We start from the raw sequence: 22,083 nt of genomic DNA on the forward strand, positions 1-22,083 counted from the left end.
AAAATATATGTTCAATTATGTAAAGGGTGATTTTTGTTACTATTATACTAATGGAGATTTAGCACTTGCTACACATTGTAAGAGCAGCTGTTCAAAGGAGCACTACGTCTTTTAAGGCTTTTTATTCAGAGTCACGGTGTTGATGTCCTGTCACGTGTTACAGTGAAAAATAACCGTGTCTCCCACCTTCAGTATTTAAATCGTTAATCTCAGACAGACTTCACTGAATTCTTTTGTTAAATATGAGTAAGTCATAGCCTTGTAACTTTACTAGAACAGACAGTGTCATACAGAGTTGTGGGCTTATATGCACTACCTATTTCCTAATCTGAAATGATTATGCTCTGATTAACTTTGAACTAATATTTTATTTTTACCATTTAAAAGTCTGTTAATTACTTAACCTGGCCCATGTATGACTTTACATATCTGTGTATTGGTTTCATGTTCCTCTAGAAGGTCCAACTTGACACACAACTTGAATCCAACCAGACTGAACACTGACTCCAGGTACAGACCTGATTTCATTACTTAAAAACAATCAAAGTATTACACATAATACATAATGTATTAAATTATAATGCAATACTTTTAATGTGAAATAGCTCCATTAAAAACATTCATTGTCATGGTAGTGCACGTTTTAAATTCAAAAGCATATTCAAATACACAGTTGAATATCCACAGAAAATAAGATTACACACTTTGTTCATATGTAACTCTTCCTCTACAATAATGACGATCACTTTCATGTTTCCTATCATTTTATTAGGGACAGACGAGCCTGAAGGACACAGCTGTGATGACCATGTTCTGTCTCTTATGGCAAAGCAGAAATATAAAACACTGGGTTCTTATCTAAAGTGTATCAAATCAGATCTCCACCATGTTGCTGCTGAGGACATCAGGTGCTGCAGTTCTTCATCTATGAAGAGAAAAAACGCACTGTTAAAGAATGTTTTGTGTTGTGTATAAAGCACAACAGATTTCAGATAGAACTGTTGTACTGTGGTCTTGGTTTATATCCTCATGGTGAAATGTACATATTTTAAGTCCCTTCTGATAAAAGTGCTGAAAGAAATACAACATTGTACAAATACATAAAATGTCTTTCTACCTCATCAGTACTATTCAAGGTGATAATCTCCCACAGACCTATTGATAACAGTCCAAATCAAGTCTTTCCACTTCTCTCAGTGTGAAAACATAATTCTATAATTAATTTGAGAACTGTTTACAACACTGATGTGTGGAGATTAAAATCATACCTAAACTGTCTAATTCACAGTAAAACTCCATGACATTCGCAGGCCATCTGTAGTTAAGGGAGCAACGCATGGAGTGATGTGTAGATTACTAGTTTGATGATGCATGAGGAGAGGCGGTGGTCGAGTGGCAGAAACTTGGTCTATGGGCAGAGAAGGTCTCTGGTTCGTCTTTGGTTCGACTCCATGGAGAGACAACAAAAGTCGAACCTGGATTGATCTGTCCAAAAATCCAAGAGTCTCCCTACCCTCTCTAGTGCCCATGAGCAAGGCACCTCACTCCCCCAACATCTGCTCCCCCGAGCGCCGTACATGGTCGCTCACTGCTCTGTGTGTCCTGCACCAGATGGGTAAAAAGCAGCGATTAAATTTCCCTACCTGCATGCGTGTGCCTTTGCATGTCTGTGCATGTGTTTGGGATGAATAAATGGATTTTAATCTTAATCTTTTAATCTTAATCAGTTGTCTTCCAGTTGACCAGCATGAAGCTGCAGATCTCCACCATGTTGCTGCTGGGGACATCAGGAGCTGCATTAATGAGGAGCAGAAGCGTACTGTTATGAATGTTTTGTGTTGTTTATGAAGCACTACTTATTTCAGCTAGAACCGATGTACTAGGGTCTGGGTTTGTATCCTAATGGTTAAATGCACATACTTTAAATCGCTTTTGATAAAACGTGACAAAGAAATACAACATTGTACACATAGATAAAATGTCTTTCTACCTCATCTGTAATATTCAAGGTGATGATCTCCCACAGAGCTGTTGATAACAGTCCACATCAAGTCTCTCCACTTCCCTCAGTGTGAAAACATAATTATATAATTAATTGGAGAAGTGTTTACAACACTGATGTGTGGACATTATAATGTTATCACTACTGTCTAATTCACTCTACAACTCCATGACAGACTAAATAAACAATGTGAAAATAGTAATGGCGGATATACCATCCTGTATCAGAATATTGGTGAAACAGTTACTATCACATGAAACGTACACGTGTAGCGTATTGATAGTAACTCATTAAAAAAAATAATGTCACAACCAAAACAAGACTGTCGAGTTATCTTGCTTCAATCTGTTCATTAGACGTGATAAATAAATGGTAACTTTTATAACAATTACATATTACAAAAAACTTGAGGCATGTAAGCATATGATGATAGATAAAGCAATAGGTTATGTTGGATAGTTTCAAGGTTACTTACCTCTAGTTCAGCACCAGCGGCTGGCCAGAAGAAGTGGAGCAATCTTCCTTGCCGCACAGGGCAAACGCAGGCAATGTGGAGACGAGCGCTTGGTCATCGAACGTTCTCTCTTCCCCGACCGCAACAGACTTGAAATTGCCTGTGCTCGGGCCCGTTAGTGCTACAACGTAGCCCTAATTATTAGGGCCCGAGCACCGAAATCGGTGGGAGGCCCTATTGAAATTGAAATGATTATTATTATTATTATTATTATTTTTCTTAGCTTAAATGAATTGGCTTTTTGAGGGCTTTAATGTGCTCAAAAAGTTGTAGGAGTTTGCAGTAAATTCGAAGGCGGCGTAAAATTACGTATTCTGGAGTATTTTGAAAAGGGCGTGGCAAAATGGCTCAAGAGCGCCACCTACGGAAAAGCCCCTCATTTAGCATTCACCGATCCTCAAAAAAAACAAAGATTATTGTGTATCATGACTAGATGCACAAAAAAGTCCATCAGTGCATTATGAATAACGCAACAGGAAGCCCGCCAGTTTGACTTTAGTGGCCATTTTGGTCATATTCCATATTTTTTCTTTGATGTACTTGTCGTACAGCTTTCATCAGATCAACTTCAAATTTAGACGATCGTCATCACAACAAATTGGAGATCTAAAGTTATTGAAGGATTACGTTTTAGCAAAACCGTCTGACCGTGGTGTGGCGTTAAAGTTTGATGAAACGCCATCAAAACACAAGCTTCCATATTTCAGACATATTTTGTCCAATTGAGTCCAAACTAGACACATTCGACAAGAGTCGCCACCAGAAGACATGGGTGCAGAAATTGTGACTTACAATCACAGCGCCCCCTGGTGGTAACACGAAATGTCTTGTTTTGGTACGTGTTATGTTTTTATGTACTACTCAGACAGCTTTCATCAGATCAACTTAAAAATTAGATGAGACTCTACAAAACAAGATGAAGATCTAAAGTTATCAGAATTTAAACTTTTCATCATACCGTGTGACCGTGGTGAGGTCTCAAAGTTCGACTAAACGCCAATATAAGCGAGCTTCTGTAACTTAGACATATTTTGTCCAATCGACTCCAAACTACACATATAAGACAAGAGTCGCGACCGGAAGACATCTACCTAGAAATCATGACTTAAAAGGAAAGCGCCCCCTGGTGGCATCAGGAAATGTCTTGTTTTGGTCATCTTACTCTTTGATGTATTTCCCTCCAGCCACTTTACTAAACCATGTCAAACTGTGTCAAATTGGTCTCAAGATATTGATAATGTAGGCATAACATTATTGTGACTTTTCATCATGCAGATTGTTAATGGCGTGGCATCAAAGTTCATCAGCTCACCATGACCAATGAAACCCATTTTAACAGAGTTACCCTGAACGCAGCATGAGACCGCTTTCGGTTTGTTACGTCTCACACTTGGATGTATTTCTCCTCATTCACTTTGCTAAACCATGTCAAACTGTGTCACATGGGTCTCAATATATTGATAATGTAGGCATAACATTGCTGTGAGTTTTCATCATGCGGATTATTCATAGCTTTGCAGCAGACTTCTTCAACTCGCCATGACAAACGAAGCTGCATTTAACACAGCTGCAAGTGAACGCCTCATGAGACTTTGAAAAAAGTTACGTCGTCACAAGCTGCGGAGCTGTGTATCACGAAGAACCGGAGAACGGTTGGCGAGTCTGGATGAGAGGACGGCGGCGGAGTCACTGTGGACGTTGTTAGCTCAGCAGGTTAGAGTGTGGGACGCACTCAAAGCTTTTTTCCCCCGTCCGTCGTGTCTCTTCCTGTGTGAACTCTGCCGCTCTCAACAGCAGCACTGGCTATGAGCTAGCTCCTGCTAGCTCCAACGAAGCATCTCTCAACTGCTACGTAAGTTAAACGGACACTTCTGACTGACTGTGATGATAAGCAAAAGAGACACTGTGGATGTGTGATGTGTTGTACTGCATTTGTTTGATCTGTTTACTAATACTAGCTCTAATAAATACTGTATAAATTATATTTTGCTCCTGAATTGAACTGTGTTAAAGGGGTTCACATGGAAAATATATGTTCAATTATGTAAAGGGTGATTTTTGTTACTATTATACTAATGGAGATTTAGCACTTGCTACACATTGTAAGAGCAGCTGTTCAAAGGAGCACTACGTCTTTTAAGGCTCTTTATTCAGAGTCACGGTGTTGATGTCCTGTCACGTGTTACAGTGAAAAATAACCGTGTCTCCCACCTTCAGTATTTAAATCGTTAATCTCAGACAGACTTCACTGAATTCTTTTGTTAAATATGAGTAAGTCATAGCCTTGTAACTTTACTAGAACAGACAGTGTCATACAGAGTTGTGGGCTTATATGCACTACCTATTTCCTAATCTGAAATGATTATGCTCTGATTAACTTTGAACTAATATTTTATTTTTACCATTTAAAAGTCTGTTAATTACTTAACCTGGCCCATGTATGACTTTACATATCTGTGTATTGGTTTCATGTTCCTCTAGAAGGTCCAACTTGACACACAACTTGAATCCAACCAGACTGAACACTGACTCCAGGTACAGACCTGATTTCATTACTTAAAAACAATCAAAGTATTGCACATAATACATAATGTATTAAATTATAATGCAATACTTTTAATGTGAAATAGCTCCATTAAAAACATTCATTGTCATGGTAGTGCACGTTTTAATCCAAAAGCATATTCAAATACACAGTTGAATATCCACAGAAAATAAGATTACACACTTTGTTCATATGTAACTCTTCCTCTACAATAATGACGATCACTTTCATGTTTCCTATCATTTTATTAGGGACAGACGAGCCTGAAGGACACAGCTGTGATGACCATGTTCTGTCTCTTATGGCAAAGCAGAAATATAAAACACTGGGTTCTTATCTAAAGTGTATCAAATCAGATCTCCACCATGTTGCTGCTGAGGACATCAGGTGCTGCAGTTCTTCATCTATGAAGAGAAAAAACGCACTGTTAAAGAATGTTTTGTGTTGTGTATAAAGCACAACAGATTTCAGATAGAACTGTTGTACTGTGGTCTTGGTTTATATCCTCATGGTGAAATGTACATATTTTAAGTCCCTTCTGATAAAAGTGCTGAAAGAAATACAACATTGTACAAATACATAAAATGTCTTTCTACCTCATCAGTACTATTCAAGGTGATAATCTCCCACAGACCTATTGATAACAGTCCAAATCAAGTCTTTCCACTTCTCTCAGTGTGAAAACATAATTCTATAATTAATTTGAGAACTGTTTACAACACTGATGTGTGGAGATTAAAATCATACCTAAACTGTCTAATTCACTGTAAAACTCCATGACATTCGCAGGCCATCTGTAGTTAAGGGAGCAACGCATGGAGTGATGTGTAGATTACTAGTTTGATGATGCATGAGGAGAGGCGGTGGTCGAGTGGCAGAAACTTGGACTATGGGCAGAGAAGGTCTCTGGTTCGTCTTTGGTTCGACTCCATGGAGAGACAACAAAAGTCGAACCTGGATTGATCTGTCCAAAAATCCAAGAGTCTCCCTACCCTCTCTAGTGCCCATGAGCAAGGCACCTCACTCCCCCAACATCTGCTCCCCCGAGCGCCGTACATGGTCGCTCACTGCTCTGTGTGTCCTGCACCAGATGGGTAAAAAGCAGTGATTAAATGTCCCTACCTGCATGAGTGTGCCTTTGCATGTCTGTGCATGTGTTTTGGATGAATACATGGATTTTAATCTTAATCTTTTAATCTTAATCAGTTGTCTTCCAGTTGACCAGCATGAAGCTGCAGATCTCCACCATGTTGCTGCTGGGGACATCAGGAGCTGCATTAATGAGGAGCAGAAGCGTACTGTTATGAATGTTTTGTGTTGTTTATGAAGCACTACTTATTTCAGCTAGAACCGATGTACTAGGGTCTGGGTTTGTATCCTAATGGTTAAATGCACATACTTTAAATCGCTTTTGATAAAACGTGACAAAGAAATACAACATTGTACACATAGATAAAATGTCTTTCTACCTCATCTGTAATATTCAAGGTGATGATCTCCCACAGAGCTGTTGATAACAGTCCACATCAAGTCTCTCCACTTCCCTCAGTGTGAAAACATAATTATATAATTAATTGGAGAAGTGTTTACAACACTGATGTGTGGACATTATAATGTTATCACTACTGTCTAATTCACTCTACAACTCCATGACAGACTAAATAAACGATGTGAAAATAGTAATGGCGGATATACCATCCTGTATCAGAATATTGGTGAAACAGTTACTATCACATGAAACGTACACGTGTAGCGTATTGATAGTAACTCATTAAAAAAAATAATGTCACAACCAAAACAAGACTGTCGAGTTATCTTGCTTCAATCTGTTCATTAGACGTGATAAATAAACGGTAACTTTTATAACAATTACATATTACAAAAAACTTGAGGCATGTAAGCATATGATGATAGATAAAGCAATAGGTTATGTTGGATAGTTTCAAGGTTACTTACCTCTAGTTCAGCACCAGCGGCTGGCCAGAAGAAGTGGAGCGATCTTCCTTGCCGCACAGGGCAAACGCAGGCAATGTGGAGACGAGCGCTTGGTCATCGAACGTTCTCTCTTCCCCGACCGCAACAGACTTGAAATTGCCTGTGCTCGGGCCCGTTAGTGCTACAACGTAGCCCTAGTTATTATTAGGGCCCGAGCACCGAAATCGGTGGGAGGCCCTATTGAAATTGAAATGATTATTAGGGCCCGAGCACCGAAATCGGTGAGAGGACCTATTGAAATTGAAAAGATTATTATTATTATTATTTTTCTTCGCTCAGTGAATTGGCTTTTTGAGGGCTTTAACGTGCTCAAAAAGTTTCTAAAGTGTACAGTAAATTACAAATGTGCGCAAGTTTACGTTTTCTGAAGTATTTTGAAAAGGGCGTGGCAAAATGGCTCAAGAGCGCCACCTACGGAAAAGCCCCTCATTTAGCATTCACCGATCCTCAAAAAAAACATAGACTATTGTGTCTCATGACAAGATGCACAAAAAAGTCCATCAGTGCATTATGAATAACGCAGCAGGAAGCCCGCCAGTTTGACTTTAGTGGCCATTTCGGTCATATTCCATATTTTTTCTTTGATGTACTTGTCGTACAGCTTTCATCAGATCAACTTCAAATTTAGACGATCGTCATCACAACAAATTGGAGATCTAAAGTTATTGAAGGATTACGTTTTAGCAAAACCGTCTGACCGTGGTGTGGCGTTAAAGTTTGATGAAACGCCATCAAAACACAAGCTTCCATATTTCAGACATATTTTGTCCAATTGAGTCCAAACTAGACACATACGACAAGAATCGCGACCAGAAGACATCGGTGCAGAAATTGTGACTTACAATCACAGCGCCCCCTGGTGGCAACAGGAAATGTCTTGTTTTTAAGACGTGTTATGTTTTTATGTACTACTCGGAGAGCTTTCATCAGATCAACTTAAAAATTAGATGAGACTCTACAAAACAAGATGAAGATCTAAAGTTATCAATATTTAAACTTTTCATCACACCGTGTGACCGTGGTGAGGTCTCAAAGTTTGACTAAACGCCAATATAAGCAAGCTTCTGTAACTTAGACATATTTTGTCCAATCGACTCCAAACTACACATATAAGACAAGAGTCGCGACCGGAAGACATCTACCTAGAAATCATGACTTAAAAGGAAAGCGCCCCCTGGTGGCATCAGGAAATGTCTTGTTTTTGTACATCGTGCGCTTTGATTTATTTGTCGGAGAGCTTTCATCACATCAATTTAAAATTTAGACGGGTGGCATCACAACAAGATGGAGATCTAAAGTTATCAAAGAAACAACTTTTCGACACACCGTCTGACTGTGGCGGGGCGTCAAATCAGCTCACCATGACACACGAAAACGCTTAAAGGGGACATATTCGCTTTAAAGGGGACATATTATTTCCATTTCACCACAGTTGATATGGTTCCTTGGGGTCTTAATGAAATGTCTGTAAAATATTTTGGTAAAAATACCCCAAGGATAATTTAAAAAAGCACCTTTTTACTCTGTCTAAAACAGACCTCCTCAGATCAACCTGTTTTGAGGGCTTTAATGTGCTCAAAAAGTTGTAGGAGTTTGCAGCAAATTCGAAGGTGGCTTAAATTTACGTATTCTGGAGTATTTTGAAAAGGGCGTGGCAAAATGTCTCAAGAGCGCCACCTACGGAAAAGCCCCTCATTTAGCATTCACCGATCCTCAAAAAAAACATAGACTATTGTGTATCATGACTAGATGCACAAAAAAGTCCATCAGTGCATTATGAATAACGCAACAGGAAGCCCGCCAGTTTGACTTTAGTGGACATTTTGGTCATCGTCCATATTTTTTCTTCGATGTACTTGTCGTACAGCTTTCATCAGATCAACATCAAATTTAGATGATCGTCATCACAACAAATTGGAGATCTAAAGTTATTGAAGGATTACGTTTTAGCAAAACCGTCTGACCGTGGTGTGGCGTTAAAGTTTGATGAAACGCCATCAAAACACAAGGTTCCATATTTCAGACATAGTTTGTCCAATTGAGTCCAAACTAGACACATACGACAAGAGTCGCGACCAGAAGACATCACTGCAGAAATTGTGACTTAGAATCACAGCGCCCCCTGGTGGCAACAGGAAATGTCTTGTTTTTAAGACGTGTTATGTTTTTATGTACTACTCGGAGAGCTTTCATCAGATCAACTTAAAAATTAGATGACACTCTACAAAACAAGATGAAGATCTAAAGTTATCAATATTTAAACTTTTCATCATACCGTGTGACCGTGGTGAGGTCTCAAAGTTCGACTAAACGCCAATATAAGCGAGCTTCTGTAACTTAGACATATTTTGTCCAATCGACTCCAAACTACACATATAAGACAAGAGTCGAGACCGGAAGACATCTACCTAGAAATCATGACTTAAAAGGAAAGCGCCCCCTGGTGGCATCAGGAAATGTCTTGTTTTTGTACATCGTGCGCTTTGATTTATTTGTCGGAGAGCTTTCATCACATCAATTTAAAATTTAGACGGGTGGCATCACAACAAGATGGAGATCTAAAGTTATCAAAGAAACAACTTTTCGACACACCGTCTGACTGTGGCGGGGCGTCAAATCAGCTCACCATGACACACGAAAACGCTTAAAGGAGACAAATTCGCTTTAAAGGGGACATATTATTTCCATTTCACCACAGTTGATATGGTTCCTTGGGGTCTTAATGAAATGTCTGTAAAATATTTTGGTAAAAATACCCCAAGGATAATTTAAAACAGCACCTTTTTACTCTGTCTAAAACAGACCTCCTCAGATCAACCTGTTTTGAAGGCCCCGCCCCCCTCTCACCCCGCCCCCATCTTACCCCACCCCCTTTCACCCCTCTCATCCCTCCCCCTTCTCACCCCTCCCCCCTCTCATGGAGGTGTAGGACATGTGCTTGAATGTGTTCTCACTACAGAATGCATTCAACATCTATAGGGCAGATTATGGGCCTCGTGAAAATTTACGTATTCTGGGGTATTTGGAAATGGGTGTGGCAAAATGGCTCAACAGCGCCACCAACGGTGCTTTCCCTCATTTACGGAGAAACACCTCATTTAGCATTCACTGATCCGCACGAAATTGAAGACAGTTGTGTATCATCACCAGATGCACAAAAAACGCGCCGGAGCAATATGAAAAACGCAACAGGAAGCACGCCATTTTCGATTTCGTGGCCATTTTGGTCATATTCCATAATCTTTTACTTTGATATACTTCTCGTACAGCTTTCATCACATCAACTGAAAATTTAGACGAGTGTCATTACAACAAGATGGAGATCTAAAGTTATCAAACAAACAACTTTTCGTCACACTGTCTGACTGTGGCGGGGCGTCACATCAGCTCGCCATGACACACGAAAACACTTTAACTTCCGTGTTCATGGGTCCATCTCCCTCAAACTACATGTGTGTATCATCAGCCCCCCTCCCTTGAAGATATTCAGATGGTTTTAAAGAATGGGCGTGGCAAAATGGCTCAACAGCGCCACCAACGGAGCTTCCCCTCATTTATGGAGAAACACCTCATTTAGAATTCACTGATCCTCACGAAATTGAAGACAGTTGTGTATCATCACCAGATGCACAAAAAACGCGCCGGAGCAATTGGAAAAACGCAACAGGAACCCCGCCATATTCGATTTGGACCATATTCCATGTTTTTTATTTTCAAGTACTTCTTGGAGAGCTTTCATCAGATCAACTGAAAATTTAGACGAGTGTCATCACAACAAGATGGAGATCTAAAGTTATTGAAAGATCAATTTTTCGCCACACCGTGTGACCGTGGCGAGGCGTCAAAATGTGACTAAACACCATCAAAACACAAGCTTCTGTATCTTGGACATATTTGGTCCAATCGAGTTCAAACTACACATGTAAGACAAGAAGCGCGACCTGATGACATCAACAAAGACACCATGACTTAAAATCATAGCGCCACCTGCTGGCTACAGGAAGTGAAGCGTCTATCTTGCAGCAGTGCGCAAATGCATGCAACGCTGAGACGAGCGCTTGGTCATCGAACGTTCTCTCTTCCCCGACCGCAACAGACTTGAAATTGCCTGTGCTCGGGCCCGTTAGTGCTACAACGTAGCCCTAGTTATTATTATTATTATTATTATTTTTCTTAGCTTAAATGAATTGGCTTTTTGAGGGCTTTAATGTGCTCAAAAAGTTGTAGGAGTTTGCAGTAAATTCGAAGGCGGCGTAAAATTACGTATTCTGGAGTATTTTGAAAAGGGCGTGGCAAAATGGCTAAAGAGCGCCACCTACGGAAAAGCCCCTCATTTAGCATTCACCGATCCTCAAAAAAAACAAAGATTATTGTGTATCATGACTAGATGCACAAATAAGTCCATCAGTGCATTATGAATAACGCAACAGGAAGCCCGCCAGTTTGACTTTAGTGGCCATTTTGGTCATATTCCATATTTTTTCTTTGATGTACTTGTCGTACAGCTTTCTTCAGATCAACTTCAAATTTAGACGATCGTCATCACAACAAATTGGAGATCTAAAGTTATTGAAGGATTACGTTTTAGCAAAACCGTCTGGCCGTGGTGTGGCGTTAAAGTTTGATGAAACGCCATCAAAACACAAGCTTCCATATTTCAGACATATTTTGTCCAATTGAGTCCAAACTAGACACATTCGACAAGAGTCGCCACCAGAAGACATGGGTGCAGAAATTGTGACTTACAATCACAGCGCCCCCTGGTGGTAACGCGAAATGTCTTGTTTTGGTACGTGTTATGTTTTTATGTACTACTCAGACAGCTTTCATCAGATCAACTTAAAAATTAGATGAGACTCTACAAAACAAGATGAAGATCTAAAGTTATCAGAATTTAAACTTTTCATCATACCGTGTGACCGTGGTGAGGTCTCAAAGTTCGACTAAACGCCAATATAAGCGAGCTTCTGTAACTTAGACATATTTTGTCCAATCGACTCCAAACTACACATATAAGACAAGAGTCGCGACCGGAAGACATCTACCTATAAATCATGACTTAAAAGGAAAGCGCCCCCTGGTGGCATCAGGAAATGTCTTGTTTTGGTCATCTTACTCTTTGATGTATTTCCCTCCAGCCACTTTACTAAACCATGTCAAACTGTGTCAAATTGGTCTCAAGATATTGATAATGTAGGCATAACATTATTGTGACTTTTCATCATGCAGATTGTTAATGGCGTGGCATCAAAGTTCATCAGCTCACCATGACCAATGAAACCCATTTTAACAGAGTTACCCTGAACGCAGCATGAGACCGCTTTCGGTTTGTTACGTCTCACACTTGGATGTATTTCTCCTCATTCACTTTGCTAAACCATGTCAAACTGTGTCACATGGGTCTCAATATATTGATAATGTAGGCATAACATTGCTGTGAGTTTTCATCATGCGGATTATTCATAGCTTTGCAGCAGACTTCTTCAACTCGCCATGACAAACGAAGCTGCATTTAACACAGCTGCAAGTGAACGCCTCATGAGACTCTGAAAAAGTTACGTCGTCACAAGCTGCGGAGCTGTGTATCACGAAGAACCGGAGAACGGTTGGCGAGTCTGGATGAGAGGACGGCGGCGGAGTCACTGTGGACGTTGTTCGCTCAGCAGGTTAGAGTGTGGGACTCAAAGCTTTTTTCCCCTCTCCCGTTGTGTCTTTTCCTGTGTGAACTCTGCCGCTCTCAACAGCAGCACTGGCTATGAGCTAGCTCCTGCTAGCTCCAACGAAGCATCTCTCAACTGCTACGTAAGTTAAACGGACACTTCTGACTGACTGTGATGATAAGCAAAAGAGACACTGTGGATGTGTGATGTGTTGTACTGCATTTGTTTGATCTGTTTACTAATACTAGCTCTAATAAATACTGTATAAATTATATTTTGCTCCTGAATTGAACTGTGTTAAAGGGGTTCACATGGAAAATATATGTTCAATTATTTAAGGGTGATTTTTGTTACTATTATACTAATGGAGATTTAGCACTTGCTACACATTGTAAGAGCAGCTGTTCAAAGGAGCACTACGTCTTTTAAGGCTCTTTATTCAGAGTCACGGTGTTGATGTCCTGTCACGTGTTACAGTGAAAAATAACCGTGTCTCCCACCTTCAGTATTTAAATCGTTAATCTCAGACAGACTTCACTGAATTCTTTTGGTAAATATGAGTAAGTCATAGCCTTGTACCTTTACTAGAACAGACAGTGTCATACAGAGTTGTGGGCTTATATGCACTACCTATTTCCTAATCTGAAATGATTATGCTCTGATTAACTTTGAACTAATATTTTATTTTTACCATTTAAAAGTCTGTTAATTACTTAACCTGGCCCATGTATGACTTTACATATCTGTGTATTGGTTTCATGTTCCTCTAGAAGGTCCAACTTGACACACAACTTGAATCCAACCAGACTGAACACTGACTCCAGGTACAGACCTGATTTCATTACTTAAAAACAATCAAAGTATTGCACATAATACATAATGTATTAAATTATAATGCAATACTTTTAATGTGAAATAGCTCCATTAAAAACATTCATTGTCATGGTAGTGCACGTTTTAATCCAAAAGCATATTCAAATACACAGTTGAATATCCACAGAAAATAAGATTACACACTTTGTTCATATGTAACTCTTCCTCTACAATAATGACGATCACTTTCATGTTTCCTATCATTTTATTAGGGACAGACGAGCCTGAAGGACACAGCTGTGATGACCATGTTCTGTCTCTTATGGCAAAGCAGAAATATAAAACACTGGGTTCTTATCTAAAGTGTATCAAATCAGATCTCCACCATGTTGCTGCTGAGGACATCAGGTGCTGCAGTTCTTCATCTATGAAGAGAAAAAACGCACTGTTAAAGAATGTTTTGTGTTGTGTATAAAGCACAACAGATTTCAGATAGAACTGTTGTACTGTGGTCTTGGTTTATATCCTCATGGTGAAATGTACATATTTTAAGTCCCTTCTGATAAAAGTGCTGAAAGAAATACAACATTGTACAAATACATAAAATGTCTTTCTACCTCATCAGTACTATTCAAGGTGATAATCTCCCACAGACCTATTGATAACAGTCCAAATCAAGTCTTTCCACTTCTCTCAGTGTGAAAACATAATTCTATAATTAATTTGAGAACTGTTTACAACACTGATGTGTGGAGATTAAAATCATACCTAAACTGTCTAATTCACAGTAAAACTCCATGACATTCGCAGGCCATCTGTAGTTAAGGGAGCAACGCATGGAGTGATGTGTAGATTACTAGTTTGATGATGCATGAGGAGAGGCGGTGGTCGAGTGGCAGAAACTTGGACTATGGGCAGAGAAGGTCTCTGGTTCGTCTTTGGTTCGACTCCATGGAGAGACAACAAAAGTCGAACCTGGATTGATCTGTCCAAAAATCCAAGAGTCTCCCTACCCTCTCTAGTGCCCATGAGCAAGGCACCTCACTCCCCCAACATCTGCTCCCCCGAGCGCCGTACATGGTCGCTCACTGCTCTGTGTGTCCTGCACCAGATGGGTAAAAAGCAGCGATTAAATTTCCCTACCTGCATGAGTGTGCCTTTGCATGTCTGTGCATGTGTTTGGGATGAATAAATGGATTTTAATCTTAATCTTTTAATCTTAATCAGTTGTCTTCCAGTTGACCAGCATGAAGCTGCAGATCTCCACCATGTTGCTGCTGGGGACATCAGGAGCTGCATTAATGCGGAGCAGAAGCGTACTGTTATGAATGTTTTGTGTTGTTTATGAAGCACTACTTATTTCAGCTAGAACCGATGTACTAGGGTCTGGGTTTGTATCCTAATGGTTAAATGCACATACTTTAAATCGCTTTTGATAAAACGTGACAAAGAAATACAACATTGTACACATAGATAAAATGTCTTTCTACCTCATCTGTAATATTCAAGGTGATGATCTCCCACAGAGCTGTTGATAACAGTCCACATCAAGTCTCTCCACTTCCCTCAGTGTGAAAACATAATTATATAATTAATTGGAGAAGTGTTTACAACACTGATGTGTGGACATTATAATGTTATCACTACTGTCTAATTCACTCTACAACTCCATGACAGACTAAATAAACGATGTGAAAATAGTAATGGCGGATATACCATCCTGTATCAGAATATTGGTGAAACAGTTACTATCACATGAAACGTACACGTGTAGCGTATTGATAGTAACTCATTAAAAAAAATAATGTCACAACCAAAACAAGACTGTCGAGTTATCTTGCTTCAATCTGTTCATTAGACGTGATAAATAAACGGTAACTTTTATAACAATTACATATTACAAAAAACTTGAGGCATGTAAGCATATGATGATAGATAAAGCAATAGGTTATGTTGGATAGTTTCAAGGTTACTTACCTCTAGTTCAGCACCAGCGGCTGGCCAGAAGAAGTGGAGCGATCTTCCTTGCCGCACAGGGCAAACGCAGGCAATGTGGAGACGAGCGCTTGGTCATCGAACGTTCTCTCTTCCCCGACCGCAACAGACTTGAAATTGCCTGTGCTCGGGCCCGTTAGTGCTACAACGTAGCCCTAGTTATTATTATTTTTCTTCGCTCAGTGAATTGGCTTTTTGAGGGCTTTAACGTGCTCAAAAAGTTTCTAAAGTGTACAGTAAATTACAAATGTGCGCAAGTTTACGTTTTCTAAAGTATTTGGGAACGGGAATGGCAAAACCGCTCAATAGCCCCACCTACGGAAAAGCCCCTCATTTAGCATTCACCGATCCTCAAAAAAAACAAAGACTATTGTGTATCATGACTAGATACACAAAAAAGTCCATCAGTGCATTATGAATAACGCAACAGGAAGCCCGCCAGTTTGACTTTAGTGGCCATTTTGGTCATATTCGATATTTTTTCTTTTAAGTACTCCTCCTACAGCTTTCATCAAATCAACTTACAATTTAGACGATCGTCATCACAACAAAATGGAGATCTAAAGTTATTGAAGGATTAAGTTTTAGCAAAACCGTCTGACCGTGGTGTGGCCTCAAAGTTTGATTAAACGCCATCAAAACACGGGCTCCTGTATCTTGGACATATTTTGTCCAATCGAGTCCAAACTATACACATAAGACAAGACTCGAGACCTGAAGACATCGGTACAGAAATCGTGACTTAAAATCACAGCGTCCCCTGGTGGCAACAGAAAATGTTTTTTTTTTATACGTCTTACACTTTGATTTACTTGTCGTAGGGCCTTCATCAGGTCAACTTAAAAATTACATGAGTCTCCTCAAGACAACATGAAGATGTAAAGTTATCAAAAAAACAACTTTTCGCCACACCGTCTGACCGTGGCGTGCCCTTAAAGTTTGATGAATAACATTAAAACACGGCATTCATTTTAACGGAGTTACCATGAACGCATCATTAGACCGCATTGTTTTGGTCAACTCACACCTGGAGTTATTTTTATTCAGCCACTTTGCGAAACCATTTCAAACTGTGTGAAATGGGTCTCAAGATATTGATAGTGTAGGCATAAGATTGCTGTGACTTTTCATCATGATGATTAACTGCTTGGCAGCTGAGGTCATCATCTCGACATGAAAAACGAAACTCAATTGAACACAGCTGCAAGTGAACGCATCATAAGACTTTGAAAAAAGTTACAGCGTGACAAGCTGCGGAGCTGTGGGTCACGGGGAACCGGAGAACTGTTGGCGAATCTGGATGAGAGTTCGGCGTCAGAGTTACTGTGGACATTGTTCGCTCAGCAGGTTAGAGTGTCTCCACGCTCTTTTCCCCTCTCCCCTCGTGTTTCTTCCTGTGTGAACTCTGCCGCTGCCTTTGTCAACATCAGCACTGGCTATTAGCTAGCTCCTGCTAGCTCCAACAAAGCATCTCTCAACTGCTACGTAAGTGAAACGGACACTTCTGACTGACTGTGATGATAAGCAAAAGAGACACTGTGGACTGACTGTGCAGAGTACAGTGCGCGGCACACACTCTAAGAACAATTCCATAGCGACAGTGAGACTGCATGCTGGTGCACGTGTGATGTGTTGTACTGCTATTTGTTTGATCTGTTTACTAATACTAGTTATTATTATTTTTCTCTGTTTAAACTCATTGGCTTTTTGAGGGCTTTAATGTGCTCAAAAAGTTGTAGGAGTTTGCAGCAAATTCGAAGGCGGCGTATAATATTTTGAAAAGGGCGTGGCAAAATGGCTCAAGAGCGCCACCTACGGAAAAGCCCCTCATTTAGCATTCACCGATCCTCAAAAAAAACATAGACTATTGTGTATCATGACTAGACGCACAAAAAAGTCCATCAGTGCATTATGAATAACGCAACAGGAAGCCCGCCAGTTTGACTGTAGTGGCCATTTTGGTCATATTCCATATTTTTTCTTTGATGTACTTGTACAGCTTTCATCAGATCAACTTCAAATTTAGATGATCGTCATCACAACAAAATGGAGATCTAAAGTTATTGAAGGATTACGTTTTAGCAAAACCGTCTGACCGTGGTGTGGTGTTAAAGTTTGATGAAACGCCATCAAAACACAAGCTTCTGTATCTCAGACATATTTTGTCCAATCGAGTCCAAACTAGACACATACGACAAGAGTCGTGACCAGAAGACATCCGTGCAGAAATTGCGACTTACAATCACAGCGCCCCCTCGTGGCAACAGGAAATGTCTTGTTTTTGGTAGGTGTTATATTTGTATGTACTACTCGGAGAGCTTTCATCAGATCAACTTAAAAATTAGATGAGACTCTACAAAAAAAGATGAAGATCTAAAGTTATCAATATTTAAACTTTTCATCATACCGTGTGACCGTGGTGAGGTCTCAAAGTTCGACTAAACGCCAATATAAGCAAGCTTCTGTAACTTAGACATATTTTGTCCAATCGACTCCAAACTTACATATATAAGACAAGAGTCGCGACCGGAAGACATCTACTTAGAAATCATGACTTAAAAGGAAAGCGCCCCCTGGTGGCATCAGGAAATGTCTTGTTTTTGTACATCGTGCGCTTTGATTTATTTGTCGGAGAGCTTTCATCACATCAATTTAAAATTTGGACGGGTGGCATCACAACAAGATGGAGATCTAAAGTTATCAAAGAAACAACTTTTCGACACACCGTCTGACTGTGGCGGGGCGTCAAATCAGCTCGCCATGACACACGAAAACGCTTTAAAGGGGACATATTCGCTTTAAAGGGGACATATTATTTCCATTTCACCACAGTTGATATGGTTCCTTGGGGTCTTAATGAAATGTCTGTAAAATATTTTGGTAAAAATACCCCAAGGATAATTTAAAACAGCACCTTTTTACTCTGTCTAAAACAGACCTCCTCAGATCAACCTGTTTTGAAGGCCCCGCCCCCCTCTCACCCTACCCCCATCTTACCCCACCCCCTTTCACCACTCTCATCCCTCCCCCTTCTCACCCCTCCCCCCTCTCATGGAGGTGTAGGACATGTGCTTGAATGTGTTCTCACTACAGAATGCATTCAACATCTATAGGGCAGATTATGGGCCTCGTGAAAATTTACGTATTCTGGGGTATTTGGAAATGGGTGTGGCAAAATGGCTCAACAGCGCCACCAACGGTGCTTTCCCTCATTTACGGAGAAACACCTCATTTAGCATTCACTGATCCGCACGTAATTGAGCACAGTTGTGTATCATCACCAAAAGCACAAAAAACGCGCCGGAGCAATATGAAAAACGCAACAGGAAGCACGCCTTTTTCGATTTCGTGGCCATTTTGGTCATATTCCATAATCTTTTACTTTGATATACTTCTCGTACAGCTTTCATCACATCAACTGAAAATTTAGACGAGTGTCATCACAACAAGATGGAGATCTAAATTTATCAAAGAAACAACTTTGTTCGTCCTCTCCTTGAACCGTCACCTTATTGTGGTGGAGAGGTTTGCGTGTCCCTGTGAACCTGAGGGCTGTGTTGTCTGGAGCCTTGTGCTCCTGGTAGGGTCTCTCATGGCAGAGTGGTCTCAGGTGAGGGGCCAGACTAAGAATGGTTCAAAAACCCTTGATGAATATCGACACAAGAGGAGATGGGACCCAGCCCGGAGGAAGCCCGGGGCCCCCGTCTGGAGCTAGGCCCAGACGGAGGGCTCGATGGCGAGCGTCTGGTGGCCGGGTTTGCCACGGAGCCAGGTCGCGCATAGCCCGAACAAACTACGTGGCACCCCCCCTCTCTTCATCTCATGGGCCCACCACCAGTGGGAAGACCCGTTGGGGTCGGGTGTGCAGCCACATGGGTGGCAGCGAAGGTCAGGGGTCTCGACGGACCAGACCCGGGCGGCAGAAGCTGGCTCTGGGGACGTGGAACGTCACCTCGCTGTGGGAAAAGGAACCGGAGCTTGTGAGGGAGGTGGAGCGCTATCAGTTAGATCTGGTGGGGCTTACCTCCACGCACAGTCTCAGCTCTGGTACCGTACTCCTGGATAAGGGTTGGACTTTATTCTTCTCCGGAGTTGCCAAGGGCGTGAGTCGCCGGGCGGATGTGGGGATACTCATAAAGAGCGCCGCGGTGTTGGAGTTTACCCCGGTAGACGAGAGGGTCGCCTCCCTGCGCCTAAGGGTTGTAGGGGGGAAAACTGACTGTTGTTTGTGCGTATGAACCAAACAGCAGTTCAGAGTACTCGGCCTTCTTGGAGACCCTGAATGGAGTCCTGTATGGGGCTCCAGTAGGGGACTCCGTACTTCTGCTGGGTGACTTCAACGCCCACGTGGGCAACGATAGAGACACCTGGAGAGGCGTGGTGGGGAGGAACGGCCTCCCTGATCTGAACCCGAGCGGTCGTTTGTTATTGGACTTCTGTGCTAGCAATGGATTATCCATAACAAACACCATGTTCGAACATAAGGGTGCTCATAAGTGTACCTGGTACCAGAGTACCCTAGGCCGAAGATCAATGATCGATTTTGTGATCGTGTCATCTGATCTGAGGCCGCATGTTTTGGACACTCGGGTAAAGAGAGGGGCGGAACTGTCAACCGACCAACATCTGGTTGTGAGTTGGATCAGGGAGTGGGGGAAATTTCCGGATAGACCGGGTAAGCCCAAACGAGTAGTGCGGGTGACCTGGGAACGCCTGGAGGAGGCCCCCGTCCTAGGTATCTTCAACTCACACCTCCGGCGGAGTTTTTCTGGCATTCCTGTGGAGGTTGGGGGCATTGAGCCGGAGTGGGCGGTGTTCAAAGCCTCCATTGCTGAAGCTGCGGCGGCTAGCTGTGGCCTCAGGGTCTTAGGCTCCTCAAGGGGCGGTAACCCTCGGACACCGTGGTGGACACCGGTGGTCAGGGAAGCCGTCCGATTGAAGAAGGAGGCCTTACGGGATATGATATCCTGGAGGACTCCTGACTCGGTTTCAGGGTACCGACAGGCCCGAAGGGCTGCAGCTGCTGCCGTGTCGGAGGCTAAGCAGCGGGTGTGGGAGAAGTTCGGAGAGGCCATGGAGAAGGACTTTCGGTAGTCACCAAAGTGTTTCTGGAAGACTATCCGGCACCTCAGGAGGGGGAAACGGGGAACCATCAAAGCTGTGTACAGTAAGGATGGGACTCTGTTGACCTCAACTGAGGAGGTTGTCGGACGTTGGAAGGAACACTTTGAGGAACTCCTGAATCCGAATAACACGCCCTCTATGTTGGAGGCAGAGCTCGAGGTTGATGGTGTTTCATCGTCAATTTCCCTGGTGGAGGTCACTGAGGTGGTCAAACATCTCCGCAGTGGCAAGGCCCCAGGGATTGATGAGATCCGGCCAGAAATGCAAAAGGCTCTGGGTGTTGAGGGGCTGTCATGGTTGTCACGCCTATTTAACATCGCGTGGGAGTCGGGTACAGTGCCAAAAGAGTGGCAAACCGGGGTGGTGGTTCCCCTGTTCAAAAAGGGGGACCAGAGAGTGTGTGCCAATTACCGGGGCATCACGCTTCTCAGCCTCCCTGGTAAAGTCTACTCCAAGGTGCTGGAAAGGAGGGTTCGGCCGATCGTCAAACTTCAGATTGAAGAGGAACAATGCGGTTTTCGCCTCGGACGTGGAACTACGGACCAGCTCTTCACTCTCGCAAGGATCCTGGAGGGGGCCTGGGAGTATGCCCATCCGGTCTACATGTGTTTTGTGGATCTGGAGAAGGCGTATGACCGGGTCCCCCGGGAGAAACTGTGGGAGGTGCTGCGGGAGTATGGGGTAAGGGGGTCTATCCTCAGGGCCATCCCATCCCTGTACTCCCAAAGCGAGAGCTGTGTTTGCGTCCTCGGCAGCCAGTCAGTTTCGTTCTCAGTGGATGCTGGTCTCCGCCAGGGCTGCGCCTTGTCACCAATCCTGTTTGTGATATACATGGACAGGATATCGAGGCGTAGTCGTGGTGGGGAGGGGTTGCAGTTCGGTGGTCTGAGGATCTCGTCACTGCTTTTTGCAGATGACGTGGTCCTCATTGGATCATCGGCCTGTGACCTTCAGCACTCACTGGATCGGCTGGCGGCCGAGTGTGAAGCAGCTGGGATGAGGATCAGCACCGCTAAATCTGAGGCCATGACTCTTAGCAGGAAACCGATGGATTGCTTACTCCGGGTAGGAAATGAGTCCTTAGCCCAAGTGAATGAGTTCAAGTACCTTGGGGTCTCGTTCGCGAGTGAGGGTACTATGGAGCGTGAGATTGGCCGGAGAATCGGAGCAGCGGGGGCGGTATTGCGTTCGCTTTACCGCACCGTTGTAACGAAAAGAGAGCTGAGCCGCAAGGCAAAGCTCTCGATCTACCGGTCGATCTTCGTTCCTATCCTCACCTATGGTCATGAGGGCTGGGTGATGACCGAAAGGACGAGATCATGGGTACAAGCGGCCGAGATGAGTTTTCTCAGAAGGGTGGCTGGCGTCTCCCTTAGGGATAGGGTGAGAAGCTCAGCCATCCGTGAGGAACTCGGATTAGAGCCGCTGCTCATTT

The 22,083-nt window shown here is 42.4% G+C and overlaps 3 long non-coding RNA genes across 3 annotated transcripts; all 3 read right to left on the reverse strand.

Moving 5' to 3' along the window:
• Nucleotides 1–746: 746 nt before the first annotated feature.
• On the reverse strand, nt 747–2,171 carry LOC133968743 (uncharacterized). Its single transcript, XR_009924136.1, has 2 exons — nt 1,991–2,171; nt 747–925 (listed from the first exon to the last, which is right to left on the reverse strand). It is a non-coding gene; the product is annotated as an uncharacterized LOC133968743 (long non-coding RNA).
• Nucleotides 2,172–5,286: 3,115 nt separating this feature from the next.
• Nucleotides 5,287–6,711, reverse strand: LOC133968735 (uncharacterized). Its single transcript, XR_009924129.1, has 2 exons — nt 6,531–6,711; nt 5,287–5,465 (listed from the first exon to the last, which is right to left on the reverse strand). It is a non-coding gene; the product is annotated as an uncharacterized LOC133968735 (long non-coding RNA).
• A 7,064-nt stretch (nt 6,712–13,775) lies between these two features.
• On the reverse strand, nt 13,776–15,200 carry LOC133968738 (uncharacterized). Its single transcript, XR_009924131.1, has 2 exons — nt 15,020–15,200; nt 13,776–13,954 (listed from the first exon to the last, which is right to left on the reverse strand). It is a non-coding gene; the product is annotated as an uncharacterized LOC133968738 (long non-coding RNA).
• Nucleotides 15,201–22,083: the final 6,883 nt, after the last annotated feature.

The sequence above is a fragment of the Platichthys flesus genome, chromosome 14 (genome assembly GCF_949316205.1).
Source record: "Platichthys flesus chromosome 14, fPlaFle2.1, whole genome shotgun sequence".
Classification (NCBI taxonomy): Eukaryota; Metazoa; Chordata; class Actinopteri; order Pleuronectiformes; family Pleuronectidae; genus Platichthys; species Platichthys flesus.